Source organism: Phalangium opilio, unplaced genomic scaffold, assembly GCF_054372755.1.
Source record: "Phalangium opilio isolate 3A_F unplaced genomic scaffold, DU_Popi_V2 ptg001170l_1, whole genome shotgun sequence".
NCBI lineage: Eukaryota > Metazoa > Arthropoda > Arachnida > Opiliones > Phalangiidae > Phalangium > Phalangium opilio.
The window spans coordinates 5878218-5889192 of record NW_028324255.1 but is presented as its reverse complement, the minus strand read 5'-3'; the positions used below and the strand labels follow the sequence as shown (position 1 = coordinate 5889192).

General features: G+C 39.9%; 4 non-coding genes across 4 annotated transcripts; all 4 read right to left on the bottom strand.

The window, feature by feature from the left end:
* Window positions 1-221: 221 nt before the first annotated feature.
* On the bottom strand, window positions 222-294 carry TRNAH-GUG (transfer RNA histidin (anticodon GUG)). Its single transcript has one exon. It is a non-coding gene; the product is annotated as a tRNA-His (tRNA).
* A 221-nt stretch (window positions 295-515) lies between these two features.
* Window positions 516-588, bottom strand: TRNAT-GGU (transfer RNA threonine (anticodon GGU)). The gene has a single exon. It is a non-coding gene; the product is annotated as a tRNA-Thr (tRNA).
* A 662-nt stretch (window positions 589-1250) lies between these two features.
* TRNAH-GUG (transfer RNA histidin (anticodon GUG)) lies at window positions 1251-1323 on the bottom strand. Its single transcript has one exon. It is a non-coding gene; the product is annotated as a tRNA-His (tRNA).
* Window positions 1324-3600: 2277 nt separating this feature from the next.
* On the bottom strand, window positions 3601-3673 carry TRNAH-GUG (transfer RNA histidin (anticodon GUG)). The gene has a single exon. It is a non-coding gene; the product is annotated as a tRNA-His (tRNA).
* Between the last annotated feature and the right edge of the window lie 7302 nt (window positions 3674-10975).

Here is a 10975-nt window from a genome sequence, read left to right as displayed (position 1 = left end):
CCAAAACTTAAATGCTCGTTAGGTATTGTGTAAAAACCTTGACTTTTTACGTCACATCTGAGACCTCACAACACCGCTCCCGGATGGGCTCGAACCACCAACCTATTGGTTAACAGCCGAACGCGCTAACCATTGCGCCACGGAAGCCCAAAAGTTAAATGCTCGTCAGGTATTGTGTAAAAACCTTGACTTTTTACGTCAAATCTGAGACCTCACAACACCGCTCCCGGATGGGGTCGAACCACCAACCTATTGGTTCACAGCCGAACGCGCTAACCATTGCGCCACGGAAGCCCAAAAGTTAAATACTCGTCAGGTATTGTGTAAAAACCTTGACTTCTTACGTCACATCTGAGACCTCACAACACCGCTCCCGGATGGGCTCGAACCACCAACCTATTGGTTAACAGCCGAACGCGCTAACCATTGCGCCACGGAAGCACAAAAGTTAAATGCTCGTCAGGTATTGTGTAAAAACCTTGACTTTTTACGTCACATCTGAGACCTCACAACACCGCTCCCGGATTGGCTCGAACCACCAACCTATTGGTTACCAGCCGAACGCGCTAACCATTGCGCCACGGAAGCCCAAAAGTTAAATGCTCGTTAGGTATTGTGTAAAAACCTTGACTTTTTACGTCACATCTGAGACCTCACAACACCGCTCCCGGATGGGCTCGAACCACCAACCTATTGGTTAACAGCCGAACGCGCTAACCATTGCGCCACGGAAGCACAAAAGTTAAATGCTCGTCAGGTATTGTGTAAAAACCTTGACTTTTTACGTCACATCTGAGACCTCACAACACCGCTCCCGGATGGGCTCGAACCACCAACCTATTGGTTAACAGCCGAACGCGCTAACCATTGCGCCACGGAAGCCCAAAAGTTAAATGCTCGTTAGGTATTGTGTAAAAACCTTGACTTTTTACGTCACAACTGAGACCTCACAACACCGCTCCCGGATGGGCTCGAACCACCAACCTATTGGTTAACAGCCGAACGCGCTAACCATTGCGCCACGGAAGCCCAAAAGTTAAATGCTCGTCAGGTATTATGTAAAAACCTTGACTTTTTACGTCACATCTGAGACCTCACAACACCGCTCCCGGATGGGCTCGAACCACCAACCTATTGGTTAACAGCCGAACGCGCTAACCATTGCGCCACGGAAGCCCAAAAGTTAAATGCTCGTCAGGTATTGTGTAAAAACCTTGACTTTTTACGTCAAATCTGAGACCTCACAACACCGCTCCCGGATGGGGTCGAACCACCAACCTATTGGTTCACAGCCGAACGCGCTAACCATTGCGCCACGGAAGCACAAAAGTTAAATGCTCGTCAGGTATTGTGTAAAAACCATGACTTTTTACGTCACATCTGAGACCTCACAACACCGCTCCCGGATGGGCTCGAACCACCAACCTATTGGTTAACAGCCGAACGCGCTAACCATTGCGCCACGGAAGCCCAAAAGTTAAATGCTCGTTAGGTATTGTGTAAAAACCTTGACTTTTTACGTCACATCTGAGACCTCACAACACCGCTCCCGGATGGGCTCGAACCACCAACCTTTCGGTTAACAGCTGAACGCGCTAACCATTGCGCCACGGAAGCCCAAAAGTTAAATACTCGTCAGGTATTGTGTAAAAACCTTGACTTCTTACGTCACATCTGAGACCTCACAACACCGCTCCCGGATGGGCTCGAACCACCAACCTATTGGTTAACAGCCGAACGCGCTAACCATTGCGCCACGGAAGCACAAAAGTTAAATGCTCGTCAGGTATTGTGTAAAAACCTTGACTTTTTACGTCACATCTGAGACCTCACAACACCGCTCCCGGATGGGCTCGAACCACCAACCTATTGGTTAACAACCGAACGCGCTAACCATTGCGCCACGGAAGCCCAAAAGTTAGATGCTCGTTAGGTATTGTGTAAAAACCTTGACTTTTTACGTCACATCTGAGTCCTCACAACACCGCTCCCGGATGGGCTCGAACCACCAACCTATTGGTTAACAGCCGAACGCGCTAACCATTGCGCCACGGAAGCCCAAAAGTTGAATGCTCGTCAGGTATTATGTAAAAACCTTGACTTTTTACGTCACATCTGAGACCTCACAACACCGCTCCCGGATGGGCTCGAACCACCAACCTATTGGTTAACAGCCGAACGCGCTAACCATTGCGCCACGGAAGCCCAAAAGTTAAATGCTCGTCAGGTATTGTGTAAAAACCTTGACTTTTTACGTCAAATCTGAGACCTCACAACACCGCTCCCGGATGGGGTCGAACCACCAACCTATTGGTTCACAGCCGAACGCGCTAACCATTGCGCCACGGTAGCCCATAAATTAAATGCTCGTCAGGTATTGTGTAAAAACCTTGACTTTTTACGTCACATCTGAGACCTCACAACACCGCTCCCGGATGGGCTCGAACCACCAACCTATTGGTTAACAGCCGAACGCGCTAACCATTGCGCCACGGAAGCCCAAAAGTTAAATGCTCGTTAGGTATTGTGTAAAAACCTTGACTTTTTACGTCACATCTGAGACCTCACAACACCGCTCCCGGATGGGCTCGAACCACCAACCTTTCGGTTAACAGCTGAACGCGCTAACCATTGCGCCACGGAAGCCCAAAAGTTAAATACTCGTCAGGTATTGTGTAAAAACCTTGACTTCTTACGTCACATCTGAGACCTCACAACACCGCTCCCGGGTGGGCTCGAACCTTCAACCTTTTGTATAACAGTTGAGCGCGCTAACCATTGCGCCACGGAAGCCCAAAAATAAAATGTTCGTCAGGTATTGTGGAAAAACCTTGATTTTACTTCACATCTGAGACGTCACAACACCGCTCCCAAATGGGCTCGAACCACCAACCTATTGGTTAACAGCCGAACGCGCTAACCATTGCGCCACGGAAGCCCAAAAGTTGAATGCTCGTCAGGTATTATGTAAAAACCTTGACTTTTTACGTCACATCTGAGACCTCACAACACCGCTCCCGGATGGGGTCGAACCACCAACCTATTGGTTAACAGCCGAACGCGCTAACTATTGCGCCACGGAAGCCCAAAAATTAAATGGTCGTCAGGTATTGTGGAAAAACTTTGGCTTTCTACGTTACATTTGAGATCACACAACACCGCTCCCGGATGGGCTCGAACCACCAACCTATTGGTTAACAGCCGAACGCGCTAACCATTGATCCACGGAAGCTCAGAAATTAAATGGTTGTCAGGTATTGTGGAAAAACTTTGGCTTTCTACGTTACATTTGAGACCCCACAACACCTTTCCCGGGTGGGCTCGAACCACCAACCTTTCGATTAACAGCTGAACGCGCTAACCATTATGCCACGGAAGCCCAAAAATTAAATGCTCGTCAGGTATTGTGTAAAAACCTTGACTTTTTACGTCACATCTGAGACCTCACAACACCGCTCCCGGATGGGCTCGAACCACCAACCTATTGGTTAACAGCCGAACGCGCTAACCATTGCGCCACGGAAGCCCAAAAGTTAAATGCTCGTCAGGTATTGTGTAAAAACCTTGACTTTTTACGTCAAATCTGAGACCTCACAACACCGCTCCCGGATGGGGTCGAACCACCAACCTATTGGTTCACAGCCGAACGCGCTAACCATTGCACCACGGAAGCCCAAAAATTAAATGGTCGTCATTTATTGTGCAAAAACTTTGGCTTTCTACGTTACATTTGAGATCCAACAACACCGCTCCCGGATGGGCTCGAACCACCAACCTATTGGTTAACAGCCGAACGCGCTAACCATTGCGCCACGGAAGCCAAGAAATTAAAAGGTTGTCAGGTATTGTGGAAAAGTTTTGACTTTTCACGCTACGTCTGAGACCCCACAACACCTCTCTCGGGTGGGCTCGAACCACCAACCTTTTGAATAACAGCTGAGCGCGCTAACCATTGCGCCACGGAAGCCCAAAAATTAAATGTTCGTCAGGTATTGTGGAAAAACTCTGACATTTTACGTTACATCTGAGACGTCACAACACCGCTCCAGGGAGGGCTCAAACAACCAGTCTTCTGAATTGCAGCTGAACGCGCTAACCATTGCGCCACGGAAGCCCATAAATTAAATGGTCGTCAGGTATTGTGGAAAAACCTTGACTTTTTACGTTACATCTGAGACCTCACAACACCGCTCCCAGATGGGCTCGAACCACCAACCTTTCAGTCGGTTAACAGCCGAACGCGCTAACCATTGCGCCACGGAAGCCCAAATATTAAATGGTCGTCAGGTATTGTGGAAAAACCTTGACTTCTTACGTCACATCTGAGACCTCACAACACCGCTCCCGGGTGGGCTCGAACCTTCAACCTTTTGTATAACAGTTGAGCGCGCTAACCATTGCGCCACGGAAGCCCAAAAATAAAATGTTCGTCAGGTATTGTGGAAAAACCTTGATTTTACTTCACATCTGAGACGTCACAACACCGCTCCCGGATGGGCTCGAACCACCAACCTATTGGTTAACAGCCGAACGCGCTAACCATTGAGCCACGGAAGCTCAGAAATCAAATCGTTGTCAGGTATTGTGGAAAAACCTTGATTTTTTACGTCACATCTGAGACGTCACAACACCGCTCCTGGATTGGCTCGAACCACCAACCTATTTGTTAACAGCCAAACGCGCTAACCATTGAGCCACGGAAGCTCAGAAATTAAATGTTTGTCAGGTATTGTGGAAAAGTTATGACTTTTTACGTTACATCTGAGACCCTAAAAAACACCTCTCCCGGGTGGGCTCGAACCACCAACCTTTCGGTTAACAGCCGAACGCGCTAACCATTGAGCCACGGAAGCTCAGAAATTAAATGGTTGTCACGTAATGTGTAAAAGTTTTGACTTTTTGCGCTACATCTGAGACCACACAACACCTCTCCCGGTTGGGCTCGAACCAACAATCTTTCGATTAACAGCTGAACGCGCTAACCATTGCGCCACGGAAGCCCAAATATGAAATGGTCGTCAGGTATTGTGGAAAAACTTTTACTTTCTACGTTACATTTGAGACCCCACAACACCGCTCCTGGGTGGGCCGAACGCGCTAACCATTGAGCCACAGAAGCTCAGAAATTAAATGGTTGTCACGTATTGTGGAAATGTTTTGACTTTTTACGCTACATCTGAGACCCCACAACACCTCTCCCGGGTGTGCTCGAACCACCAAATTTTCGATTAACAGCTGAAAGCGCTAACCAATTGCGCCACGGACGCCCAAAAATTAAATGTTCGTCAGGTATTTTGGAAAAACTAACATTTTACGTTACATCTGAGACGTCACAACACCGCTCCCGGGTGGGCTCAAACCACCAGTCTTTTGAATAGCAGCTGAACGCGCTAACCATTGCGCCACGGAAGCCCAAAAATTAATTGGTCGTCAGGTATTGTGGAAAAACCTTGACTTTTGACGTCATCTTGAGACGTCACAACACCTCTCCCGGATGGGCTCGAACCACCAATCTTTCGGTTAACAGCCGAACGCGCTAACCATTGAGCCACGGACGCCCAAAAATTAAATGTTCGTCAGGTATTTTGGAAAAACTCTAACATTTTACGTTACATCTGAGACGTCACAACACCGCTCCCGGGTGGGCTCAAACCACCAGTCTTTTGAATAGCAGCTGAACTTGCTAACCATTGCGCCACGGAAGCCCAAAAATTAAATGGTCGTCAGGTATTGTGGAAAAACCTTGACTTTTGACGTCGTCTTGAGACGTCACAACACCGCTCCCGGATGGGCTCGAACCACCAACCTATTTGTTAACAGCCGAACGCGCTAACCATTGAGCCACGGAAGCTCTGAAATTAAATGGTTGGCAAGTATTGTGGAAACGTTTTGACTTTTTACGCTACATCTGAGACCACACAACACCTCTCCCGGATGGGCTCGAACCACCAACCTTTCGATTAACAGCTGAACGCGCTAACCAATTGCGCCACGGACGCCCAAAAATTAAATGTTCGTCAGGTATTTTGGAAAAACTCTAACATTTTACGTTACATCTGAGACGTCACAACACCGCTCCCGGGTGGGCTCAAACCACCAGTCTTTTGAATAACAGCTGAACGCGCTAACCATTGCGCCACGGAAGCCCAAAAATTAATTGGTCGTCAGGTATTGTGGAAAAACCTTGACTTTTGACGTCATCTTGAGACGTCACAACACCGCTTCCGGATGGGCTCGAACCACCAACCTATTTGTTAACAGCCGAACGCGCTAACCATTGAGCCACGGAAGCTCTGAAATTAAATGGTTGTCACGTATTGTGGAAATGTTTTGACTTTTTCCGCTACATCTGAGACCGTACAACACCTCTCCCGGGTGGGCTCGAACCACCAACCTTTCGATTAACAGCTGAACGCGCTAACCATTGCGCCACGGAAGCCAAAAAATTAAATGTTCGTCAGGGATTGTGGAAAAACTCTGATATTTTACGTTACATCTGAGACGTCACAACACCGCTCCCGGGAGGGCTCAACGATTTTGAAAATGTTATTAAAAATCGAGGTACATTTTTAATTATTGTTCAATCGAGATGAAATCACTTTCAATGAGTGTTTTATAGGGAATTAAGCTGAATTCGGTCAAACATTTCTCCAGAAAAAAATGCATTCAAAAGTGTACCGAAAAAATCGCATGTTTTTCTTCTTCAAGATACAAAATTCGTGACAACGATTTCTTATTGAAAAATTTAATTTTAACAGTTTTTTAAATGAATATCGTTTCATTTGCTTGAATTAAAGCAAAAAGTATAAAAATAATGGTTTCAGTGAACATATTTGAAAATAGTGAAGAAAAACTCAAAGTAAGCTTCTTTGGCCGTGAAACGTCGATTTTGAAAATGTTATTAAAAATCGAGGTAAATTTTTAATTATTGTTCAATCGAGATGAAATCACTTTCAATGAGTGTTTTATAGGGAATTAAGCTGAATTCGGTCAAGCATTTCTCCAGAAAAAAATGCATTCAAAAGTGTACCGAAAAAATCGCATGTTTTTTTTCTTCAAGATACAATATCCGTGACAACGATTTCTTATTGAAAATTGAATTTTAACAGTTTTTTGAATGAATAGCGTTACATTGCTTGAATTAAAGCAAAAAGTATAAAAATAATGGTTTCAGTGGTTATATTTGAAAATTGTGAAGAAATACTCAAAATATGCTTCTTTGGCCGTGAAACGTCGATTTTGAAAATGTTATTAAAAATCGAGGTAAATTTTTAATTATTGTTCAATCGAGATGAAATCACTTCCAATGAGTGTTTTATAGGGAATTAAGCTGAATTCGGTCAAAAATTTCTCCAGAAAAAAATTCATTCAAAAAAGTACCGAAAAAATCGCAGGTTTTTCTTCTTCAAGATACAAAATCCGTGACAACGATTTCTTATTGAAAATTGAATTTTAACAGTTTTTTGAATGAATATCGTTACATTGCTTGAATTAAAGCAAAAAGTATAAAAATAATGGTTTCAATGAATATATTTGAAAATAGTGAAGAAATACTCAAAGTAAGCTTCTTTGGCCGTGAAACGTCGATTTTGAAAATGTTATTAAAAATCGAGGTAAATTTTTAATTATTGTTCAATCGAGATGAAATCACTTTCAATGAGTGTTTTATAGGGAATTAAGCTGAATTCGGTCAAGCGTTTCTCCAGAAAAAAATGCATTCAAAAGTGTACCGAAAAAATCGCATGTTTTTTTTCTTCAAGATACAATATCCGTGACAACGATTTCTTATTGAAAATTGAATTTTAACAGTTTTTTGAGTGAATAGCGTTACATTGCTTGAATTAAAGCAAAAAGTATAAAAATAATGGTTTCAGTGGTTATATTTGAAAATTGTGAAGAAATACTCAAAATATGCTTCTTTGGCCGTGAAACGTCGATTTTGAAAATGTTATTAAAAATCGAGGTACATTTTTATTTATTGTTCAATCGAGATGAAATCACTTTTAATGAGTGTTTTATAGGGAATGAAGCTGAATTCGGTCAAAAATTTCTCCTGAAAAAAATGCATTCAAAAAAGTACCGAAAAAATCGCATGTTTTTCTTCTTCAAGATACAAAATCCGTGACAACGATTTCTTATTGAAAAATTTAATTTTAACAGTTTTTTGATTGAATATCGTTACATTTGCTTGAATTAAAGCAAAAAGTATAAAAATAATGCTTTCAGTGAACATATTTAAAAATGGAGAAGAAATACTCAAAGTATGCTTCTTTGGCCGTGAAACGTCGATTTTGAAAATGTTATTAAAAATCGAGGTAAATTTTTAATTATTGTTCAATCGAGATTAAATCACTTTCAATGAGTGTTTTATAGGGAATTAAGCTGAATTCGGTCAAAAATTTCTCCAGAAAAAAATTCATTCAAAAAAGTACCGAAAAAATCGCATGTTTTTCTTCTTCAAGATACAAAATCCGTGACAACGATTTCTTATTGAAAAATTTAATTGTAACAGTTTTTTGATTGAATATCGTTACATTTGCTTGAATTAAAGCAAAAAGTATAAAAATAATGGTTTCAGTGAACATATTTGAAAATAGTGAAGAAATACTCAAAGTAAGCTTCTTTGGCCGTGAAACGTCGATTTTGAAAATGTTATTAAAAATCGAGGTAAATTTTTAATTATTGTTCAATCGAGATGAAATCACTTTCAATGAGTGTTTTATAGGGAATTAAGCTGAATTCGGTCAAGCGTTTCTCCAGAAAAAAATGCATTCAAAAGTGTACCGAAAAAATCGCATGTTTTTTTTCTTCAAGATACAATATCCGTGACAACGATTTCTTATTGAAAATTGAATTTTAACAGTTTTTTGAGTGAATAGCGTTACATTGCTTGAATTAAAGCAAAAAGTATAAAAATAATGGTTTCAGTGGTTATATTTGAAAATTGTGAAGAAATACTCAAAATATGCTTCTTTGGCCGTGAAACGTCGATTTTGAAAATGTTATTAAAAATCGAGGTACATTTTTATTTATTGTTCAATCGAGATGAAATCACTTTTAATGAGTGTTTTATAGGGAATGAAGCTGAATTCGGTCAAAAATTTCTCCTGAAAAAAATGCATTCAAAAAAGTACCGAAAAAATCGCATGTTTTTCTTCTTCAAGATACAAAATCCGTGACAACGATTTCTTATTGAAAAATTTAATTTTAACAGTTTTTTGATTGAATATCGTTACATTTGCTTGAATTAAAGCAAAAAGTATAAAAATAATGCTTTCAGTGAACATATTTAAAAATGGAGAAGAAATACTCAAAGTATGCTTCTTTGGCCGTGAAACGTCGATTTTGAAAATGTTATTAAAAATCGAGGTAAATTTTTAATTATTGTTCAATCGAGATTAAATCACTTTCAATGAGTGTTTTATAGGGAATTAAGCTGAATTCGGTCAAAAATTTCTCCAGAAAAAAATTCATTCAAAAAAGTACCGAAAAAATCGCAGGTTTTTCTTCTTCAAGACACAAAATCCGTGATTACGATTTCTTATTGAAAATTGAATTTTAACAGTTTTTTGAATGAATATCGTTACATTACTTGAATTAAAGCAAAAAGTATAAAAATAATGGTTTCAATGAATATATTTGAAAATAGTGAAGAAATACTCAAAGTATGCTTCTTTGGCCGTGAAACGTCGATTTTGAAAATGTTATTAAAAATCGAGGTAAATTTTTAATTATTGTTCAATCGAGATGAAATCACTTTCAATGAGTGTTTTATAGGCAATTAAGCTGAATTCGGTCAAACATTTCTCCAGAAAAAAATGCATTCAAAAGTGTACTGAAAAAATCGCATGTTTTTTTTCTTCAAGATACAAAATCCGTGACAACGATTTCTTATTTAAAATTGAATTTTAACAGTTTGTTGAATGAATATCGTTACATTTGCTTGAATTAACGCAAAAATTACAAAAATAATGGTTTCAGTGGTTATATTTGAAAACAGTGAACAAATACTCAAAATGTTTTTCTTAGGCCGAGTTACGTCGATTTTGAAAATGTTATTAAAAATCGAGGTACATTTTTATTTATTGTTCAATCGCGATGAAATCACTTTCAATGAGTGTTTTATAGGGAATTAAGCTGAATTCGGTCAAAAATTTCTCCAGAAAAAAATGCATTCAAAAAAGTACCGAAAAAATCGCATGTTTTTCTTCTTCAAGATACAAAATCCGTGACAACGATTTCTTATTGAAAAATTTAATTTTAACAGTTTTTTGAATGAATATCGTTGCATTTGCTTGAATTAAAGCAAAAAGTATAAAAATAATGGTTTCAATGAATATATTTGAAAATAGTGAAGAAATACTCAAAGTAAGCTTCTTTGGCCGTGAAACGTCGATTTTGAAAATGTTATTAAAAATCGAGGTAAATTTTTAATTATTGTTCAATCGAGATGAAATCACTTTCAATGAGTGTTTTATAGGGAATTAAGCTGAATTCGGTCAAGCGTTTCTCCAGAAAAAAATGCATTCAAAAGTGTACCGAAAAAATCGCATGTTTTTTTTCTTCAAGATACAATATCCGTGACAACGATTTCTTATTGAAAATTGAATTTTAACAGTTTTTTGAGTGAATAGCGTTACATTGCTTGAATTAAAGCAAAAAGTATAAAAATAATGGTTTCAGTGGTTATATTTGAAAATTGTGAAGAAATACTCAAAATATGCTTCTTTGGCCGTGAAACGTCGATTTTGAAAATGTTATTAAAAATCGAGGTACATTTTTATTTATTGTTCAATCGAGATGAAATCACTTTTAATGAGTGTTTTATAGGGAATGAAGCTGAATTCGGTCAAAAATTTCTCCTGAAAAAAATGCATTCAAAAAAGTACCGAAAAAATCGCATGTTTTTCTTCTTCAAGATACAAAATCCGTGACAACGATTTCTTATTGAAAAATTTAATTTTAACAGTTTTTT